Source organism: Cryptomeria japonica, chromosome 5 (assembly GCF_030272615.1).
Source record: "Cryptomeria japonica chromosome 5, Sugi_1.0, whole genome shotgun sequence".
Classification (NCBI taxonomy): Eukaryota; Viridiplantae; Streptophyta; class Pinopsida; order Cupressales; family Cupressaceae; genus Cryptomeria; species Cryptomeria japonica.
In genome coordinates, this window is record NC_081409.1 from 868495580 (window position 1) to 868502816 (window position 7237).

At 37.4% G+C, this 7237-nt stretch overlaps 1 pseudogene; it reads right to left on the minus strand.

Moving 5' to 3' along the window:
* Positions 1–5540: 5540 nt before the first annotated feature.
* LOC131030233 (uncharacterized) lies at positions 5541–6312 on the minus strand (annotated as a pseudogene).
* Positions 6313–7237: the final 925 nt, after the last annotated feature.

The window sequence follows — 7237 nt, forward strand, 5'->3', positions numbered from 1 at the left end:
TGTGAATTGGCTATGTTGTCCATGGGTTGATACATTGGTTCTCCCATCTTCTTAGATTGTGATCTTGTTTCAACATGCATGTCACTTATGCAAATGCAACCTTTTTTTTTGTTTGTTTGGAATTTTTCAAGGATAATATATGATATGCAACTAAATGCAAACTAAATAAATGAAATGCAATCTATGTTTTTGGTTGTTTTTCCAGATTTTGACAAACTTTTGGAATGCAAATCTAAAAGAGACCCTTAGAATATTGAAATGACATCTAGACCTCAAAGGACAAAAGGACTTAATTGACAAAAGGATAAGATGACAATGTCTCCCCTATATGCTTGGAAACTAAGCTAGGTTTGACGAAATGATATTGATAACAAAAGGACAAAGGACTTTGATAAGGTCTAGACCTCTTAACAATGACTTAGGGTTTATCAAAGATTTGGATTGCTTAAGTATGACAAGACCTAGGTTTTGACACTATATGCAAAGGGACAATTGCTATGATATGATAATGACTTAAGCTTAATGAAGAGACTTGGGATATGCAAATGCAAATGTATGACAATGTCAACCTAAGATGAAACCTAAGGTTTAATTATGAAATGATATTACTCTTATGCAAGAGGACATATGCAAATGGATGACTTTTATTGATATGCAAAAGAAGTATGACTTAGGTGAAACCTAACCTGGATACTTGATAATGAACTTGCAAAATGCAAACTAGGATGAACCTAAATGCAAGTGACATAAGAGTTGAGACAAGTTTTTGACCAATGTTGGACAACCATGCTTGAAGTATGATCTTTGAATCTTGTTGAATGTTTGTTGGATGAATGTCTTTGGTGTTTGATCTTATGTTATATCAATGTGCTTGTTCTTGAAATGGTATTCAACTTTTGACAATCAAAGAATACAAGATGTTATAACTTAGACTCAAGACAATCATGCTCATTTCCACATTCCCTAGGGTAGGCAAAGACATTAGGTACTTGAGAGGTAGACTCATTATGGGATTCAAGGAGAATACATAGATGCTTGACCCCACGGGCACCCCTCCACGAAACTCACTTCTCAGGGCAGCCAAGCATCAGTCCCCATGGAATCTCCCCATGGCGAACTTAGTATTTCTTCCAAGTATCTGAATTTGTCCTTCTCAAGCAACTAGAAGGGTTTTTGGCCTCTAAAAACAAGGTATGTAGTAAGGATTTCTGTTAAGCATTACTCCTTGATGTCATGCAAGCATGATTGAGACATTAAGCCCATCAAGATACCAACAAATGTAGTCACGCAAGCGCGATTTAGACCAAGAGGCCCTACTTAGATGTTGATATGAGAAAGAGTTTCAAGGGGCATCACTTCCCAAGTAACTACAATTCCCACGTAACACTTCCTTCAAAGCTTTCGCTCATCGGGTATTTTTTTATAGTGAGTTAGAATGCCAAGGAATTCTAGCCGTACTCACTTTGGGTCATCCCCTTCTCACGATTATCACTTGCTTGCTAAAGCAAAGTGGTCGGGAAGGCAGGCCCTCTAATGGAGACAAACAATCAACAAGACAAGCATGGTATTGAAGATCTGGATTTCTGATCACCCTATAAAGGATGAGAGCATACTCTCCTACTCCAATGTCATACTTAGAAAACAAAGCAAACAAGGGTTCACTTCCAACCTATTTAAAAAAATCACTAAGTGCCTAATTAGAAAACTCAAACACACAATTTGGTTGTTTCTCCAAGGCAACCTGCAAAACACATGTCAGAAGTTTGATTTGTAGTCTTTGACCATCGAATCTGCATAACACACGTTAGTAATTTGATTTTTAGTCTTTGTCATGCGTAAGCCAAGATCCTGCACAAATAATCAGTACCAAAATCCAAAACACAGAAAACAGAATGCAAAAACATCAAAAATTTCAAAGAAACTGCATTTTTTTACCCTCTGATCTAGACTTTACACAGGCGTAGAAGTAATGACACAGGCGCAAGTTGTCAAACACAAGCGCAGAATGTCTTGACACAGGCGCAAGACTCTTCAACACAGGCGCAAGATGCTTAACACAGGCGCAGAAGTGTCCAGAATACCCTGCACGGCCCTGTTTTTGAGTTTTTGACCTGCAAATCAGCTTAGAAGCACTCCAAAACACAGTAAGATGGTTAGAAGGTTAGTATTCACGTCGGGTTCACCATTTAATGTGGGGTAGAAATTAGGAATCATCACAAGATAAGTATATATCAATCACAAGACAAGATATGATAGCTTAATCAAAGGAATACTCATGGAAATGAACCTAATTCTAAAGCACATTCAATGAAGGTATGAAAATGAAGCATTCAAAAGAAAACATTAAGCAAACCAGATTCAAGATTGAATACTCCTTCCATGCGGCTCCATTGTTGTTCTTTCCTCTTCAATAGTTTTGTGGATCTCACCTACAAGTGCCCTCACAATTGAAAGCAAAAAGCTCAAGAGTACTAGAACTAAAATTTGATAGTTTGACAGCAATTCGGATTTCAAGAAGTAATTGAAGGGGTTGATTGAAGAAAAATTATCCAATTTATAGAGAAATTGGAGAATTCACAAAATTGGCATGATGCAATTCAAATGGAAATTGCAAATCAATATGACAAATTATGACAAATTATGCACTTTCCATGCACAATTTGATTGATTGACAATTTGATGACAAATTATGACACATTCTATGTCAAAATTGATTGATTATCAATTATGACAATTTCATGACAAATTGAAATGTCATTCCCATGGAATTAGGAGATGAAATAGGAGGGAAAAGAAATTAGAAATTTGAAAAATTAGGAAATTGAAATTGATGACAAATTAGGAATTAGAAATTGAAAGAAATTAGAAATTAGGATTTAGTGAATCAATTAATAATTTTTCATTTATTAATCAATTCACAAAGAGGAATAATTAGCCAATTAAATAAAGATTTAATTGTAATGAGAAGACTTAGGATTAACAAGTAATTTAGTAATCCTAGAGGAAGAAATGGCGAATTAGGTTAAATGACTAAATCATAAAACCCTAGAAGACGAATTAGAAATGCGAAAATGACAATTAGGTCTTGATTGAAGATAATTAATGTCATGACTTGATTTTGATAAATGACCAATGCGATAAATGATTTGATTGAGAAATACACCAATTGACATGATTTGATCCAAATTGACACAATTGAGACAGATAATGATTGATAGTGAAATGATGACAAATCGGTTGCAAAATGACAAAATCGACAAGAGGACAAGAATCGACAACAAAATGGATTGCAAGATGACAAGATCGAACATGACAACGGTCGATGACAAATCGATCGTAAAACGACAAGATTAAAGGATTGATGATAAATCGACAAGATTGATAAGAGGACTAAACCCTAATTAGGATTGACGATGTCCAAAATGATAAGATTGATGATAAGATTGATAAGAGGACAAAACCCTAATTAGGATTGACGATGTCCAAAATGATGACAAATAAGCATGCTCATTGATGCAATAAGATAAAATTGATCAAAATCATGACTGGATAATGTTGTTGACAAGACCAAATTCGAGGACGAGATGATTGAAGAATGTAGAAGAATGACTCGATGTTTGCAAATGATAAAGACCAAGTGCGTGACATAGGAGAAATGTTAATGCGACGCAAAAACCTAAAATGAGGCAATGCGCAAATGTTAAAGTATGACTTCGCAAGCGTTGACCATTTTTGGGTGTCTACAGATCCATAGAATTTTACAAATTTGGGTCAACAAATTCAGAACTGGAAGCCATAAAATTTGGAGCACTTCCTCCAAAATTATGGAACCCTTACAATTGAGAAGAAATGGGAATAAGAAGAGGAGGGAAAAAGATCAGATTTGCATAACACACTGTCAAGTGTCTTCTTTCCTTAACCGAATATTTTCCATTCTCCTTCTCATGAAAAATTCTATCAAAATATCTAGGATCTGTTGAAACTAATTCCATAACTTCATTCCTCATTTCGAGATCTTTCCAGTGATATATAATACTTTCTATTTCGAGCAAAAATAACCTCTCAGGTGAAATAAACTTGGATATGTGCACCATCATTTAAATTTTTGGATTTTTCCCTATAGTTTCAACTATATCATTAACTTTGATTTTTCACCTTTTTAACTCCTGATGCCTTGCCACATGGCAGCCTGTGATTCACTGATGGGGTCCACTAGGGGCCACTTGGGATGACACATCATCTTTCACCATTTGTTTGCCTTGTCACAACCACTGGACTGCCACTTGTCCGCCTCATCATCACCACCTCAGCGGGACCTGCGAGCTCACCTGCCACTTGGACCTACCACATCACCTTTTGATATTTCGTGAAGGTTAACAGGCGTGCATCTTTGGATAACGAAACCACGCTGACTGTCGGATCTTGATGAACCTGCGCGATATTTAACCCTTTCACTGCTTCTTCACGATGGTTAACTGGCGAGCATCTCCGCTTCGCGAAACAACGCACATCATCGATTTGTGTCAAACTTGATCACCAATTAAGTCACCCTTTCTCTGCAAATTTGCCTCGAGAACCATTCCTGTGTGGGTGGGGTCCACCTGATCACCACTTAGCCTCCTTGGTCGCCTCGGGAAATGCACCCACGTGTGTGGGGTCCACCTGGGCGCCCAACCGACACCTTGTGTCAAAAGCCCTTGAGGCTTTGACACTATGAATGGGTGTATTATTAGATTTAAACACCAAAATAGTTGCCTACCCAGCCAATATGGGACTAAAGTATTTTGCCTTGCAATACATTTTTGAAAGCTTTCTAATGACGCCTTTGTCTTTGCATGGAATTTGAAATCTCCCTTCACCACTGTGCCAGAGAGGATGCTAGCAAAAGTCATGACATTTGGGTTTACATCTGCCAAGTGCATTTGTTTGAGGCTACAACGCAGCCTTCCAAACACCACTTCATTCCATGCAGGGAAGAGCTGATTGCATTTTGCTTAAGGGTTTCTATGTTTGCTGGTAACACGTGAGGCTTGGCAATACAACTACGGAGAGAGGATTGCTTGAAAGTTTATAAATCCTTTTCAACATGATTTCCACGCCATCTGCAAGGGAAGAGAGGTAGCAAGGTTGTGAAATTTCATTTTACCTACCATTGCATATGCTTAAAACCTTTTTACACCCTTATCCACTTCATCCACGTAGGGCATTTACCACTCACAGCTAAAAAACCACGCAGATTCACCACACCACACTTTACATCTCCAATTTGCATTTGTATAAAAGTTGCATCCAATGTGGGAGGGGGGTATTGGCTTGAGGTTTCAACACTGCCCATCTTCATTTGTTGCTAATTGCATTTGCTTTATATTTTCTGTAGTTGCAATTAACATTTTCCTTCCGGACACCTCTTCAAAATGCTTAAATTTAGATTGTGCTGCCCACACCCCAAGGGATACATCTTGTTGAACTCCAGCAAATGGATCCATTAATGATGGTGTGACAACAATTATGTATGCTCTATTGCCATACATGACATCAACTTATTGAACTGCACTAAAGTTACTATGCTCTAATGCAACCGCAATGCGAATGATCGCTAAAAGTACTTTAACTTTATTTTGTGCCTCATGTGGAAGCTTTGCAAAGGAATCATGCTTGTGACTTGGAAACTTCTTCCTGTGATATCTTGCAAGCAAAGCAATAATCTGTTTGTGTATACTCTATCTCCATAGTATTGTAGCCATGAAGGTGTGCATTGTTCTTGATAAGATAATATGAATGCTTTTGATAGCCTTTATGATCGATATGCATACCAATACCATGCAAAAGAATTGCAAATTCCATCAATTCAATATCATTCTCATTTATTCATAACCCTGCCCAACTAAAGCAGTCTTGACCATCCTTCTTGCATCTTTGTAAGCCTTCCAGAAGCTCCTTTGCTAATTGAACAAAATGCATGTCAGATTTCATCTTTTTCTTATTGTTAAATCTTTGTGCAAGACTAGTGACTGAACTCCACCTAATGTTAGGGGCACAAACATACTCATTAAATGATTTCTCTAAAGTGTTTGCAATCACCCCCTCCCGTAGTGCATAAGATGAAACTGTCATCCTATCAATACCAAAAATCCCAAATATTTCCTGCAACAAAATTGCTCCAGCAACTATTGAATCTAAGCGATTTTCAGCAAACCCAAAAAGATTGAGGCACTCTTCTTTATTCTTTGATTGGCACAACTTTGTTACAATCACACTGAGCTCAATATTGGTAAATTCACAACCCTTGAAAGCTTGGTAAAAAACAAGCATTGACTCATATCCATCTCTGTCATTCCTTCAGTCAGCTTCTCCCATCCTACTAACAAATTGCAATCGAGATGACATTGATATATATTGCCATGAAAAAAGAACATTTCGCCATAAAATTTAATGCACGGGCATGAGCCAGGTCAGGCCCCAAAGTGGGTCCGACTAAAAAAAAATTTGTTTTCATTCAACTAACCTTTGAAATGCCTCACAAACCTTAAACATACCTCTGGAATCGATTGGCACCGTTTTTGGATCATCAAACTAAGTTTTGCAACTTTCAGGTGCTTGCACCACATTTTTGCATTTAATCGCAAAGACTTAATTTTCAAACTGGTCAAAACACCTTTCTGGACGTTGCCCTCTAACAGGCGTGTACTCTGATATACAAACATGAACTCTATCGAACGGTTTCTCAAGACAAATCCTGAGTGAAGAAATATTAATGGTCAAAGATGACCAACTGGCTTTGTCGACATTGTGGACTTGATGAAGTCAATGCACAGACAACTCATGATGCCTTTCTTAAAAATATCAAACGATCCCTGTAGACACTCAAATCTGAGGCATAGATACCTTGAAGTACATATCAAAACTTAGAATGCTCAGTTTGACCAAAATATTGACTGGGTGCAAATGGTGCGCTCATGAAAATAGCTACTTTAACTGATGCAGCAATGAAAGTACGGAACACTGAATAAGATGGCTCAAGAAACCCTTTTGAAAACTAATCAAACAGATTGGTAGGAGCTTGAAATTTGAAACATATCTTGTCTTTAATATCAAAAATATCCCAAAAAAAACATTCTGACATGACACTCATCGAGGCAACTTTTACACTTATGCAAAACAGGGCTCCGACTAGCTGCTGAAACAAGGACTTGTCAAACAACACAAACTTCAAATGGATTGAGCCTGCTAAACTGAG